The sequence below is a fragment of the Mauremys mutica genome, chromosome 14 (assembly GCF_020497125.1).
Source record: "Mauremys mutica isolate MM-2020 ecotype Southern chromosome 14, ASM2049712v1, whole genome shotgun sequence".
Classification (NCBI taxonomy): domain Eukaryota; kingdom Metazoa; phylum Chordata; order Testudines; family Geoemydidae; genus Mauremys; species Mauremys mutica.
Genome location: NC_059085.1, coordinates 40,564,782 through 40,580,800, shown reverse-complemented (window position 1 = coordinate 40,580,800; position 16,019 = coordinate 40,564,782). Strand labels below are relative to the sequence as shown.

Here is a 16,019-nt window from a genome sequence, read left to right as displayed (position 1 = left end):
TAAAAACTCCACAGCCCACCTGTGCCACAATAATTGGTTTTTTCCATATAACTTCTACAGTTGGCATTAAGGGGTAGGAAGCAGGGCAATTGCCCGGGGCCCACGCCACGGGGGGCACCGTGAAGCCAAGTTGCTCAGGCTTCGTCGCCAGGTGTTGGAGCTCAGGGTCCCGGGCTGCCTGCATGGTGGGGCTTCAGCTTTCTGCCCTGGGTCTTGCGAGCCTGATGCCAGCCATGCTTGGCGGACCCCCTCAAACCAGCTTGCAGCCCTCCAGGGAGCCTTGAACCCCTGGTTGAGAACCACTGGCCTAGATGGATTGTTGGTCTCATCCAGTGTGGCAGTTACCTGCTCCTTCCAGTCGTCCTAGCCTACTGGTGCTCTTCAGTCCCGTCCCTCAGCATCTCCTTCTGCTTTGGGTACTGGGCCAACTCTTCCCATGACCTTCAGTCTTAACTTGCATCCCCTTCTATGACCTGGACTACTTCTGAGCATGTTCCCTACTTGCCTCGGATTGTATGGTGCTTCTGTAGTTTGGCTGAGCAGAGACCGGGGTTAGTGCCAACTGTCTCACTTTTGCTTTTGTACGTGTCGTCGTTGTGACCTAAGCAGGAGTTGAGTCCAGGGTGTAATACGCTACAGAGGCAGTATGGTCTTGTGGTCGGAGAGATAAGACCTGGGTCCCAGTCCAAGCTCTGCCACTGACTCATCATGTGACCTTGGGAAAGTCATTTCAACTCTTTGCTTCACTTTCCACCTTTATAAAATAGAGGTAATTCCAAGCCACTTTTGTAAAGCATTTTAAGAATGTCCAAGTGCAGCATTACATTATTGATCCATTGCCTGTGCCTAATAAGTAGTGTGTAGCTTTTTGGTATTAAGTCCGACTTTCTTGTTTTGCTTTGTGTTTTGGCCAAAAAAGCCCAAAACAAAAAAAACTCAAACCCCTTACTGAATAAAAATAGAATGAAATGAGCAAAAATAACTTGCTTAATAATTTTCAGAAATGTCTTCATATCTATGGAAGGAAAAGGGTTTTTTTCCTTGCAGTCTGTGCACAGAGATTGCTTAAGGCAATTGCAAATTAAATTTCCTTGTCTACATATTTATATGCCACGTCCTGTAACTCATGCAGAAGAGCTTAATTTTGTGTGTTTTAGCTTTACAGATGTAGAAGTTTTCTACCCCAAGGAGCCCAGCATACTAACACACTTATAGATTCTGCTCCTACCACCTGCTTCTGTCATGTAGCATTTAGGTAATGATGGAAGGCCTGATATTTTTCATAGCACTCACAACCCCCATTGAAACTATAGATGCTCAGCACTTCTGAAAATCAGGTCCTTGACACCACTGGTATATACTGCTTAGCCTGTCTCTCTCCATTTGAATGTGCCTGTTGTCAGAGAGTTTAGCCCCCAGCACTACAGTATTGGGAAGAATAGCATCAGTGCCATAGGGTAGATGACTGTTTCTCAGCCTTTTCAGGTGGCAACTCTGTATGTAAGTAAAATGTTTGTCATCTTCTTACATTTACTATAAGAGTAAAAACTGTTATCAATACTAACAGTGACATGCCCGTATAATTTATTTGCATGTGTGTTTGGAGAGGTTGACTGAGAATACTTGACTTTGAAAGGTCAGGGTGTGTAGGAAGTGAGTCTGTTTGCTTTAGCATGTGATAAAATCCTTGCAAACCTCCCCCCCCCAATTCTTATGTGACCCTTCACCCCCGGGTGTTGCGTCCCTCTGGTTGAGAAATAGTGGGTTAAACCAGTGGCTCTCAATCTGTCCAGACGACTGTGCCCCTTTCAGGAGTCTGATTTGTCTTGCATACCTCCAAGTTTCACCTCACTTAACAACGCCTTGCTTACAAAATCAGATATAAAAATATAAAAGTGCCACAGCATATTAGTAATGAAAAATGGCTGACTTTCTCACTTTTCCATATAATGATAAAATAAAACAATTGGAATCTAAGTATCGTACTTACAGTTCAGTGTATAGTATATAAAGCAGTATGAACAAGTCATCGTCTGTATGAAATTTTAGTTTGTACTGACTCTAGTGCTTTTTAGGTAGCCTGTTGTAAAAACTAGGCAAATATGTCATTAAGTTGATGTGCCCCCTGGAAGACCTCTGCGTACTCCTGGTTGAGAGCCACTGGGTTAGACAATCTGAGGATATTTCCCCTTGCTGTGGCCACGTTTTCCTGACTCTATAATATTAAGTGACAAAGGGTGATTAATAATACTTTATATAGCACCCTTCGTTCGAGAAACTCGGAGGATCTTTACAAGCCGTACTTAAACCTCAGACTCACCTACCCCTCTGGAGAGTTATGCTTAAGTGAGGCCTTTTTTGACAGTTGAAAGGCTCAGATACAGCATCTAGAGACATCATTTAATGTCTCCGTAACCAATGGAGTGAGACCTGTCTGTGTGACAGCAGCACTAAGATAATGACAAGTTGTCACTTGCCAGGGCAACGCATACGCTTTAGCACACGCTACTCCATGCATTTAATTACGCAGTTAGCTGCTTGCTTTTTGTAGGTATCTCTTTGACAGGCAGGGCCGTCTCAGCTGTCAAAGTTTTATATGGACCAAAGTTGGCTTAATTTCTTTCCCTGAATTTTCGGTTGGTGCCCAGTAACTAAATCTCATTGCACATTTGCTGCATGGTTTGCTGCCTAGCAGAGACACAAGGTGGGTGAAGTATTCTCTTTTATTGGACCAGCTTCTGTTGGTGAGAGAGAGAGAGCGAGAGCTCTGCTCTGTGCGCCTCGAAAACTGGTCTCTCTCACCAACAGTAGCTGGTCCAATAAAAGATATGACCTCGCTGACATGGCTACGACTGCACTGCATATCCCTGGCTAAAGCTGTCAGAGGGAAGCTCCTTATTGCTAAGGAGCTATTGATACTTCTTAGATTGCTTTAAAGAAAGCTTTGCTGAGAAACAACCCTGCTAATGTTTCCTAGTTCCTGCATTTCTCTGCTGTTGTGGTATCACTGAGACCCCACACATGGAAACTGGGTTTGTTGCTACATACCTGTGCCCCGCTTGCTGCTTTTGCCTCCTGAAGCCATAATTTTGATTGTGGCATCATTTGTTTCCACAGCAAAAGAGAATTAATTACACCCTCATGCTCTCCTAGAATAGAAACACCCAACTGCCCTGCTTTTATTATTTGTTCTGTATTGTGGTGGCGCTGCAAGTATCAAGTGTGAACTCCTCAAGCCTTAACGTGGAGTCACAGACAGTCCGCTTGGGCACTCTGGGCTATCTTGCCACCCAGGCAAGCCTACCTTGGTGATAGATTGTCCCTTGCACCAAAAATCACAGCAAGATTCAGGTCACTCCCAGTCCCAAAGGACCAGTCACTTTCCCCAGGACAGTTGTACCTTAGATCTCTCACGGAAGACAAGGCTTGTAGCCAATCTTGTAATAAACTAACTAAAGATTTATTAAGTAGGAAAAAGAAGTGAGTTATTTACAAGGTTAAAGCAGGTAAACATGTCCGCACAAATTAACTACAGGCTTCGGTTCCAAAAATGTAATAGCTGCTATGATACGCGAGCTCTGTATGCCCCTTAGAGCTAACCCAAGCCAAGCAGCTTGGGGATCCCTTGCTTATGCTTAAAATTTTGCCCTCTCCAAATTCCAAGCAGCACAGTAATAACAATTTCTCCTTGACAGGAATTTTTATTCCCTTCCTTTTGAGTTCAGGCTGTGATGGGACGAGCTTTTGTGCACGTCCTCTCTTCATGGTGTGGGGAAAACAATCAGTCTTCTGCCCACTGATGTTCCACGGTGGCTTGTCTGATGCGTATAGGCCTTGTTTTGTTGGGCGGAAGATGACATCTCTTGTCGTGAACTAGTATTTCACACTTGGTAATGCTTCTCTCCTGACTGGGGGGGGGGGGTAGAGGGATGAGGGGGGGAAGGGTTCCAGTTTCATAGCAAACTTTTATAGTTTCAAAGCAAACATTGAAAACTCTTATAGGATACAGGTATTGTAAGTGAGGTAATGCGTGCAGCAGTTTACAAGCATTTCATAAAGTCTAAACATTAAACACATTCTTATAAACCTAACATTTATTTTAACAATGCTAACTCACGGGGAGCCAGACTGCTTTCTACCTGAGCATTTGTCAGTGTTCAGTGAGGCCAAAGGGCCTTGGCGTAAGCTAACGCCTGGTCTGCCAGCGTCACGATCCTGTCCCAAGCTTTCTCGTTGGTTACATTCTCTTCTCCCTTCCCTGTTATGTCTTTCATTCAAGTTGAAGCATCTGATTTCCATGAGCAAATGGAACAGCTTCTGGGAGAGGTAACTGATGTGTTAGTGCAAGGAAGAGAAAGAAGAGCAGCTTTCATGTTTCTTCTGTCTTTAATGATTACCACAGACTTCCAAGGTGCGCTTAATTCTTAGCACTAAGATGCATCTTTCCAGCTCAGTTAGCCTGGTCATTTGTTTTTGTGCTGTGGGAATGGCTGCTGTTGACTTGGATAAAGGCAGTCTACACATTCTGCTTGTTGCAAATAGAGAGGAAGGTAATGTTGATATGCAAAAAAGCAACCTAGATAAAGGAATTGGTGTGATCTGATTTACAATGTAAATGCAACATGTGATGTGTCTAAAGTTTGGCAGCTGATTAAAATCCATGAGTACATTATTGTGTTAGATGACATCTAAGCAAGTTTGCGTATGTTTACCAAAATGTGTTATGAATGGGATTAGCCATTTTCCACTTGTTTAGTATAACTTTTGCACTCTGCAGATTGTGTGGAGGCTGATGGTAAATGTAACGCTTTCATCCTAACTTGATTAAGGCGGATGAGTCACTTGCTGATATTTTCATGCATGCTGTAGAACAGCTGTTCATAATAGAGAAAAACCTTTGGGAATGGGGAAAGTTCTCCTTTGTAAGGCAGTTAATATTACAAGAATACAAGCGCTTGAATAAATATGCGCACTCTCTAGCCTTCTATGTGTCATTCCTTGTGTCTGTAACTTTTCTTTGCAAAGGCTGGAGGTGGTTTTGCATGGTTGACTATCTAGCATGAGCCCAGGGATGCTGGAATAACTTGTATAGTGGGGGTGCTGAGAGCCATTGAACCAAACTGTAAGCCCTGTATATGATGGAAACCACTTCAAGCTTGGGGATGCGGCAGCACCCCTAGTTCCAGCACTGATCCACGAGCCTGATTTTCAAACAGTTAAGGTGCATTCAATGCATACTCAATACCTAACTATTGTGTGCAGTTACACATCAATCTGGTAGTTGTGTGCACAAGTGACAGCAATCTGGGAGCAGAGGTCCCAGGGTGGTAGAAAGAAAATCTTGAAAGGTTTGTGAATCCCAGGGCAAGAGGAATTTGCCATGATAAAAGGAAGAACAACTAGGAGTACATTTAAGAAAAGGGAAACTTACAGATTATCAAGAAAAGCTTCCTTGGTGGCGAGGTTTAATAGTTTGTGGGCTAACCTCCCATGAGAAGTGATGGAAGCTCCATTGCTTGGCACATTTTAAAATTATTCCAGACTCTGGTCAAAACATACAGTAGAGAAGAATGTTGCACTGACAGAACGATGCACTAGGTGGGATCTAATCTATTATTTCGTTCTGCGTATCCTAATTCAAAAATAAACTCCATGTGCCACGCATACGGGCATAATGTGGGTGAGGAGCATGGTAGTGGCAGAACGTTGCTAGCCATTTCCCCAAGCGCCGTGCTTACAATATGACTGTGTTCGCAAATGCTAGTAGAGTACTATCAGCAGTTTGCTGCTTGCAGTCTTCACTACTTCCCTACCACCCAGATAGAGAGTCTGTCCAGGAACAGCAGGTACCAAAACACCTTTTGTATTACTCTTGCTGTTCACATATCACATCATTCTCATTTCAAACCCCATGAACCCGCGGTGCAATACACTGTAGTAGGCTGGCTAGAGGATGCAATTGACTGTCGTGCGTGGCAACGTTTCTGTAACACCTTCTTCCAGGAATCTGAGGCCTTTAGTGATTTTAATTAATGCCTCCACAAATCCTTGTGGTATGGGGAAGTGCTGTTACCCCATGTAAAGGATGTCAAAACAGCGATAGAAGGAATCTAAGCTAAGGGACTTCCCTAAGGCCTCACAGTGAGCCTGTAAACAGGGACATTTGGTGAGGGAGATGCCAGCTTAATTCCATGGACATACTTTGGATTAGAAGAGTTTTCTGAAGGGATGTGGTGGAACAATGGCATATCTTGGTGGTTGTTTTTTTTCAAGAGTGCCCCTCCTGCAGGGGCGGCTCTAGACATTTCGCCGCCCCAAGCACGGCAGGCAGGCTGCGTGCGGCGGCTTGCCTGCAGGAGGTCCGCTGGTCCCGCGGCTTCGGCGGACCTCCCGCAGCCGTGCCTGCGGGAGGTCCAGAAGCCATGGGACCAGCGGACCCTCCGCAGGCAAGCCGCCGAAGGCACCCTGCCTGCCACCCTCGTGGCGCCGGCAGAGTGCCCCCCGCGGCTTGCTGCCCCAAGCACGCGCTTAGCGTGCTGGGACCTGGAGCCGCCCTTGCCCTCCTGACTGGCAATGGAATCACATCATAACACACTATTGCAATGGGTGTTTATGTATATTTGCATATAGCCTGGGAGATGATAAATTGGCATCAGGAATACCACAGGGATTGGCACATTAGTGACAAATGGATCTGATGATTGCTTTCCAATGTAGAGTCAGGGCTTGTCTCCAGTTGGTTTTACTCCATAAATGTAGTGTTTCCTTTAAAACTCCCCATGAAGTGGAATGCGTAGAAAGATTAACACATGCCTTTCTCTTTTACTTCTAAAAAAGTCTCCTGGACTTTAGGGTGAGTATAATTTGGTGCTTAACTGGATGCTGTCACTTTTCAAAATTAGGTATTGAGCAGTCAGTTAATGAACCCAAGTTCAGAGCCAAGGGCCCTGCAGTGATGCAGCAGCCAACCCGTGCAGGTTCTCAGCATGTTTGGATGCCACTGGTGTGTTCAGCCCTGTGCAGATTTGGAGCTGCCCAGGGCCCTTGCCACTGAAGGGTTAAGAACTCTGTGCTAAAAACAAACCACACCTGCAAACAACTGGTTTCAGAACTCCGAGCAGCTCCACTTTGATCTAAATATACACACAAATCTGTTTGAGTGCTAAGGACTCTATTGTTCTGCTGTCAAAAGCATAGTTGTAGCAGAGGGGGATTTTCCTGTCTTCTGCTCCTTATGTATTAATTGCGAACACACAGAAAAACAAACTAAATTATCCACTGTATTGTTGGCCCTGGAAACTGGAGCCTTCCGTGAGCCCCCAAAAATGTGCACGCAGCCGACAGCAGCAGTGCAAGCTTCCTCCTGCAGTGTACTATGATGTGCCTCAGCCTTGTGCATGGGATAACCAGCTCTGCTCTAACAAGGAGGAGTCTCCAGGCCCAGTGCCCGCTGGTGGTGGTGAGGTGTGAGTTTTGCCCATTGGGAAATGAATTTAAATCACTAACTCATTTCACAAAGTCCTCCGGCCGGCCATTGAACGGCAAACAATGTCTAGTTATTACTAGCACAGGCTGTATTTGAATGAGTCACCTAGAGTGATCAGCTCCATCACTTAGCTCATTACCAATCCCATTTGGAGGGCCCTTCAGCTCCTAGATGATTGAGTTGGAAGGGCCTTCTATGGTCATCCACTTGTGCCCCATTCCATGGAGTAGGCTCAAATGCTGCTCTAATCCCACCAGGACTCATTAGGACAGTGCCATAATTGCTTGAGTTTAGGAAAGGCTGGTCTTTCTCTGCTCATTGGGCCTTGCTGTGACGTCTTCATGGATTGTCTTGCACCTAATTGAAAAGGACTTTCACTGCCGAATTGCACCTTGCTCCTGGTGACCTCATCAGATCTCCTACACTAAGCCTGATCAGGCTGGGCTGGTATTTGGATGGGAGACTTGGGAAGTGGAGCTGGTTCATTCTCTGGGTGTTACTTTTCTCACGGAGCTCTGATGGCCTGGGCTACTGCTGCTGTTTTGGAGGAGTCCTCAAAGGCAAAGTCCTATACGCTTATGGAAGCTGAAGTCCCCGCGGTCCTTTTTGGCAAGAACTGGCCCTTGACCAGATTCCAGTGTGGGTAACTACTGCCAATCTACATTCTCCCTATGGTTTCAGCCAAAGTACCCTTCATTTCCAGCCTGAAATACTCCTGTAGTGTTACTGTGCGCTGTGAAACTGCTGTAATGTGTTACCGCAGAAGTGGCTGCAAGGGATTCCTATGTGTATAGTTTGTTCAGTAACTGTGGACTGACAGGCTGTCATAGGTCTCACCCCCACTTAGAGCTGTTGGGTTCTAAAATGGGGACCTGCACTGGTTTCCCTCTAAACTAAAAATCCTAGTTTAGATCTGGTAAAAGCTGCCACCACCCAATCAGGTACGTGGATTGGGACACAGTCCTTCCCCAAAATCCTTGGGGATCCCAAGAGCCCCAAATCTATGGAGTTCTTACACCCAGGAGGAATAAACCATTCCCCCCTGCTTCCTCCCCCCTCCCTTTTCCTAGGAGAGATACCGGGATCTAACTACAGAGGGATGCCTCCCCCTCCCCTTTCCCTGAGAATCCACCCAAAGAAAGATTAACCAAGTCCTTTACAGAAAAGATTTATTAAAAAATAAAAGAAAGTCACTGTCTCTGTAACCAAGATGGAACAATATACAGGGTCTAAACTTATCAATCTCTGGAGAGAATTCCCCCTCCTTTCTTTCTCAGTAAAAGCAATAACAGTACAGACTTAAAGAAATTCTATAGCAAAACACAGAATTGCAAATACAGAAATAAAAGTATAAGAATACTAGTTCCTTGCTAATACTCACTAGCTTGAATAGAAGAATTTATTGCAGAAACCTGGGAGGACTTGATTAAGATGTCTGGACTCTCTTAATTCCCAAGAGAGACTCTCTAAAAAACAAAGAACAGGAAAAAAAACTTCCCTCCACAGGGATTTGAAAATATCTTGTCCCTCATTGGTCCTCTGGTCAGGTGTCCACAGGTACTGCTTGTTAACCCTTTACAGGTAGACAAAAACCTTAACCCTTAACTATCTGTTTATGACACAGGCACTGTGACCCTTGAATTTTCTTTGCATGGTGCAGCCTATTTAATAGCAGAAAAGTAGCTGATCCTCTTATTGAAATAAGACAACAAAGATGACGCATCTCTGCAAGATGCTGCAAAGGGCCTGAGGGGCACTCTTCCTGCGACATTTTTTAGCAGGAAGGGTGTACAAATTGTAACAAGCCTGGAATAAAAAATACATCTTGTTTTTATCTGAAGATATCATAGGCCCATGTTGTTCCTTCCAAGAACTTCTATTATGAAATTAGTGTTCCTTCCATTGTCTAGTTCCTTCTGGCACGTCCAGCAGTGCAGTAGGATTGAAATGTTAGCTGTGCTGTCTAACAGAATCACATCTTAGTTTCTGCGATCTGGCCTGGTTTGGGATTTTTCTCTTTTGCTGCCTGCCCCGATCCTGAGTCTACTTCAGAGTTTGGGGAGGAGGCGGGGGAAGAAAAGAACCAGAAATAATCTCCCACATGCCCCAGTGAGTTTAAAGCTGCCGGGGCTGTCAAATGTTGAGTAATCTTCTGGATTCAGATACACCATGGGTTAGCGAATGGCGGGTAAATCTGTTTTGTTTTCAAGGTAAGGCTTAACGTGAGAGAGAATTGGAAGGGGAACTTCTGGCTGCAAATATATTTCTGTAACTCACCATGGAATCTCTTCTATCTCTGTACTAATAACAAAGCTCGATACACAGTAGAGATGGACAGCTCAGGTTCCTTACCTGTTCTTGCAGGTGTGCATGGGACATTAGGATGACTGGGCTGTTGGCTCTTTATTTCCTTTTTGGAAGAAACTAATGATTTTAGAGATGAAATGTCAAAGTTGGGGGGCAGGCCGGGGTGGAAACGATTGAAATACTCTTTGTTGAAATAAATACCATTGTTCCTTCTGCTCCTATCTGCTGGCTCTTCAGTGTAATGGAGAGAGAACAGAGATGGATTGATGTGTGCACTGATATAGTGCCATGAACGTGAATAGCAGTTCACAGAACAAATAAGACATGGGGCCAGACTCTGATCTGTGAGACTCTGGTGCAAATCTGGAGTCACTCGATTGAAGTTGCTGTGGATTTACAACAGCAGAACTGAGATTAAACTGGGATCTGCTATTTGTGCATCAGAGATCTTGCAATGAAAGTTAAGACCTGAAAACAAGTGATAACAGACAAAAGTGGGATGTAGGAAGGTGGTGCAAAGGGATGTAACTAAGCCAAGGTATGGTTGCATAGCTTGTATAAAAGCTTTGGGTCTGGATAATTTTTTAAAATGTTCTTTGCAATGGACATGTTAATGATGATGATTTTAATCAGTGGAAAGTAGTAAATTACTGACACATTTGGTTTTCTGCTCAGAACCACTGGCCACGTTCACATGCATGATATTTTTTTTAAAAAATGCAACTTAAGATGAAAAAATATGCATCTCTGGATCAGTAACTTCAAGCCTCATGCCGCACCATGCGCAGCAGCGAGGTGCCTTTTAAAAGCATGAATTAGAGGGGTGTCTGAGCTCTCAGAACAGAGGTTCCGTGTCTCTGGAGTTGGATGCACAGGATTACTGAAAAAGTACTGTAAAACCTTATAGAGGATTGTGTTTGCTGTGATGTGGGGTTGAGTGACAGAGGCCGTCCATCATGAGAGTGATGTTAATTGGAGTGCTGAATGCCCTCTGCATCAAGGATGAGGCTTTGGCGAAAGGTGTATTAAACAGGGGCTGTGGCCTTCTCAAGTGCTTCCATGACAGCTGTCGTCCTGTTTGACACCGGGAGCCACCACAGCTGAAAGCAGGAGTGTCTTCCGCTTGAGCGGAGGAGCCCGGGGGCTATACCAGACTGGCATCCTCCGTGGGTCAGATACAGAGAGGGGGAAGTGTAAGGTGCCCTAACAAGTGGCTTACATACATCAGCGTGTGTGTGTAAGATCCCGGGCTTGATACTGAGTCATCTCTCCCTCCTCGAGGCTAAGCTCTGGGACAGGGGGTCTCAAACTGGGGGTCGGGACTCCCTCAGGGGGTTGCAAGGTTATTACGTGGGGAGTCGCGAGCTGTCAGTCTCCACCCCAAACCCCGCTTTGCCACCAGCATTTATAATGGTGTTAAATATATTATATAAATATATGATAAGGCCGTATTGGCCTTATCAGCCACCTGCGGACGCACTGTGGACAGCTCACAACCTGCTAGATGTCAAGGTCTTCTTCGAAAACGATGGACGAACATCAAATATATTAGTGTTTTTAATGTATATGGGGGGGGGTCGCACTCAGAGACTTGCTATGTGAAAGGGGTCACCAGTACAAAAGTTTGAGAACCACTGCTCTGGGATAACTGAGAGCAGCCAAGCTGAGCAGGTTGCTAAGGGAGCAATGTGCTTTGAAGCACAGCTGGTTGCTGAGGATCTGTAGGAAATTTTTCTTTTTAAGGAAATCTAACGTGACCAATGGGGCCTAGGCATGTCTTCCCCGGTGATTTTGATCAAATGTATTTACAGCTCATGAGTAATTCTCCCACCAGATCCCTTGTTTGAGTGGACAGTCAGATGGCCTTTCGATCTGGCATTCAGCATAGTGTCCTGACCGGTGCCTGTAAGATGGGGGTTGGGAGTTGTGCCACCTTCTCTCCCGACCTCTTGGGAGACTTCAAGAATTTTACCCTAGAAGGAAGAGTTGCAAATGTCCCAGCTGCTCCCGTGTTGGGACTCACCTGGCAGTGCTGGGGTGGAGGAGCACGTGCTGTTATCAGTCTCTATCTGCTCTGGGAGAAGAATGGTACCACTTTACACACAGTCACAGCTAGCATGATTTTACTCCCAATGAGGACAGGGCTCGAGACGGCTCTCGAAGTGCGAGGGCGGAACTCGTTAGTGCTACATGATTCGCTGCCCTTGATTGGACAGTGTTTGTGTCGCCCTCTAGTGGCTGCAGCTCTAATTAGTACAATTAGTAATTAGCCTAATCCTGGGGCGAGAAAAGAGGTTCTCCCTTGTAACAGGAGCAGGTGGTAGAGTGGGGCTTTTGCTGAGAAGTCAGTTCAGTAGCCATGTTTATTGCTTGCTAGTGACCACAAAACTCTGAGTAGCTGCTGTACTGTTTTGTGGGAATGGAGAGCAAAGAATACCGAGAGAGAGAGAAGGAAGATGCTAGAATAAAAAAATGGAAGTGAAGGGGCTAGCTGTTGTATTGGAGCAAACTGGTGCTTCATCAATGAAGCCTCCCTGATATCGTGCTCCTTTATAAATACAGCACAACAGCCTCCTCAATGCTACAGTATCGCTGCTGTCAGATGCAGGGTTTGCCCCGTTGCAGAGATTCTCAGCCTTCTCCTTTCTAGAACCCTTTTCCCACTGAGTGGGGTAGGAAGGGCAGAGTGGCCGTACATACCCCTGCTGTGGAGCTTCTCTGCACCGGTTGTTTCTAGAGCGGGCTGGGAAGAGTGGTGATTTTTCAAAGCAAAAACTGTCAACATTCCAAACTTTGGATGAACGGTTCTGCCTGTTTCAAGGCTCCCGCCCCCTCACTTGCTCTTTTGAATCCACATTTCCACCTCCACCCCCCACAGGGAGGTGCAAGTGCCGTAGAGTGAACAATAAAACTCTCCATCCGTTAACCTCTCATTTTAGTGCTTTGCGGAGGATGGTGGGATGTGTTCCCGGCTTGTCAGTGATGCACAATTCACATAGCCCCTTGCTGCGTCATGGGGGGAGAATGCTTTCAGACCCCTTGACGTCTCACCATTTACTGCTCTGATGCTCTGTGGAATTAAAATGTCAAAGCCTTTTGGTAGCTCTGGGACGTGCTCCTCGCTATCAGCTCAGAAAATGGCATTATAAAAAAAAAAATCCCTCGGCATTTGACCTTTCAGTGAAAGAGAGAAATTATTAGCTGAGTCAGTGAATATGTTGTGTGCCAATTGCTAATTGGAGCTCAGGGGGTGGGGAAACTGACGAGCCTATCGTGATCAATGGGGTGCGTGTGGGTGTGCACGCGTGTGGCTGATTTGGAGACGGATGCACGAGGATTCACACACGCAGCTCTGGTGGCTGCTGGATGTTGCGTGCTGAATTGCTTTGCGCACTGCGCTGAGCATGTACCCCTTGCTGTTGGATTGTTCTCTCCTCCCCTCTCAACAGCTGCCTAGAGTTGGACGTTTTCCCCCCTCTCGTCTTCATTTTCCTGGCACAGATCACCAGGCAAGTGGCAAAGCAGGTAATTTATGACCCGCGGTAGTTACAGTAATTGCTTTGCTTTCGAACGAGATCACCAGAGAGACGGAGATATTTATTTTAACTCTGCTAAACTTAAAGATGCATGAAATGCTTTATTCATAGTGGAACTATGTGTCTGGTTTATGGGTTGGCACGCTGGCTGTCAGTACAGCATCTAAGCCCAGCATGCGAGACGATGCCCTAGAAGTATATCGCTTCAGTTCTCAGACTCCTGAGTGGAAGAGGTAAACCGCTGCCAATTCTGACCAGTGTAGCTTGGTTAGTTTTGCAGTGAGGCAATGCCCTTGCTTTGTGTTTTGTTCTCTTTGAGGTTTGCTGTTGGGGAGTTGAGTTGCATTGTTGTCTGGGGTGTGCTGTGCTTGGGAACAAAAACCCACTGATGTGAACACTGTCAAAATTACACCACACACACACCTTCCTTCCTCTTTGAGCTGACATGCAATGAGTGCTGGGCAGGCATGGGGAGAGGGGTGTGCGTGGATTAGGTGCATATGAGCTCCTGAGAGAGGAATTGTGGCTTCTTCAAGATTATCCATGGTGTTCCACTGCTTGTTCCCCACTCCCGTTGCTCCTGTGAAGTCAGATAAGAGCCCTTCTGAGCACTGATAACCTGCCACTGAATAAGCAGAACAGCACAGGGAACAAAGGCACTTTGAGACTTATTCACCACAGGTAAAATCTAGGCGAGGTGAAAAGGAAGGGAAATGACTGAGTGCCAAAGCAGAGGCAGCCGCTGCCTTAGAGCCTGGCGCATGGGGGACAGCCTGGAACTGGAGAGATCTCGGCTTTTGCAGAGTGGTCTGAATTATTTGGTTCAGTGTGTGTGTGTGTGTGTGTGTGTGTGAGAGATATTTTTCTCTGTTCTCTTTCCAATGGGGATCCCCCTTGCAAAACATTCTTGTCCCTTTAAAATCTTCTCATTGCACTAATGCAGTGGGTTGCAGATGGCTGGATTGCATTCCCTTCAGAGCCCATTGGTGTAGTGTGGAGCAATCCGTTAGAGCTTCTCTCTCTGTCCTCTCCCTAGCTGAGAGGTACCTTTGTGCATGGTCGGACAGACTGCCCGCTGGCGTGGGACACTCATGATCTGAAATCTTATCCCGAGGCGTTGGCAGTATTGTGCTTCAGTGACAGGCTTCCAGCTTTGCTGATCAGCTTCTTGGAGTAATATCCCAGTAACTCAATAAAAGGCTGGAGGCAGCAGTTCAAATTAGTCAATGCCTGAGCTTACTTCTGAGAGCTCTAGTGCGTGAAAAGCTTGTTAAAAATATTTTCATTTAAGGGGTTGCAGCTATGAAAGTAGCTGGGGAGACTCTCAAATATCTGGCTTAGTCTAATATCTCCTCTGGATGCTGAAAAATATGTCCTGCTGGATGGAATTAAAGGGAAAAATTTCAGTGCAGTTGAAAAGGTGGTCTAAATGGTGCTCTTGAAGAGCCTGTCCCTTTAAGAGATGTTTAATTTGTTTTTTTTTAAATATAATAAAATAAGAAGCTGGCATCTGATATCTGGTGTTGACATAATGGAAATGATGCGGTTGGGATGCACAAGAAAAGCAAGAGACTTCCAGAATTTCAGGATAGCTCTCTTCTTTACAAAATACAATTAGCTTTAATATTCAAGGTTGAATTAGCCATCTCTTTAAAAGAAAAGAAGTGGACTGGGTCACCCTTAAAAAGAAAATGAGTAGAACTTAGTTTGTGGAGAAAGGAATTCAGTTTAATGTCTCTTGGATTTATTCTCAGGTGGTGCTAATGAGAGCAACAGTGAAAGGAAAGGTTGGGTCTCCTGGAGATGATCTACCCATTTGGGGAAGCCGCACAGGGGACCTTTTAGGCCATGTCTACACTACAGTGGCACGTTTCTGGCTGCCACAGCGTGGATGCTGCTGTGTCGATGGAAGGGGTTGTTCCGTTAATCCGTCTCTCCGAGAGGCAGTAGCTAGGTTGACAGAATGGTGCTTCCGTTGACCTAGCCGTGTCTAAACCAGGGGGTTAATGGACCTAACTATGGTGCTCAGAGGGAGCTAGGTCTAATCTGATTTTTAAATATAGGCCAGGGTTTAAATGGATTGTGGAGCTTTGATGTCCCTCTCTCCTGGCTTTGCCTGCATGTCAGCATCACGCATAGACTGGCTTTTCCCCACAGAGTTAGACGATGTTGTTACTAGAGGGTCGCACGCTTCGTTGCTTCCTTTGGCTGGGCCTCTTGCACACACCTGGGGCTCCTTCCATCCCTCCCTTCCTCACCCTCCCCTGAAGCTCCCTGGGCACCACCCTCCTATCCCCCTCTGTCAGGGACTCCCAGCAACCCCCTACCTTCTTCCTCTTGTGGGGGGCTCAGTGGGCCTCCTCCCCGTATAGCAGGATCTCTGGGTACCCCCATCCGGCTCTTTCCCACCATGGAGCGAGCTCTGTGTCCCCCATGTCCTTCTCCCTCAATACCGTTGTCTCCCACTGAACCTCCATGCCAAGAGCTCTGTGTGTCCCCTTATTCTGCCTTCTCACTCCCAGGCCTCCTGTTCCCTTCTTCCCTACCATGGCAAGGATTCTGCATCCCCCTCCCCCAGACCTTTGTCCCCCATTTCCCCACTGTATCAGGGCTCTGTGCCTCCCTTCCTCCACCATTCTTCTTTCTTTTCTCTGTCTGGCAGGGAAGTCATCCAGGGTGTCAACATGTTA

At 46.0% G+C, this 16,019-nt stretch overlaps 1 protein-coding gene across 2 annotated transcripts in view; it reads left to right on the top strand.

Annotated features, from left to right (window-relative positions):
* Positions 1-16,019, top strand: part of KIAA0513 (KIAA0513 ortholog) — an 82,563-nt gene that overhangs the window by 14,998 nt on the left and 51,546 nt on the right. Inside the window, exon 1 of one of the 2 annotated variants that reach the window (XM_044987061.1) lies at positions 13,127-13,318. The exons of the other annotated variant lie outside the window; for it this stretch is intronic. The gene's annotated coding sequence lies outside the window, so the exon portion shown is untranslated. Of the gene's footprint in view, positions 1-13,126; positions 13,319-16,019 lie in introns of those variants that run through there. 2 annotated transcript variants of the gene reach the window in all.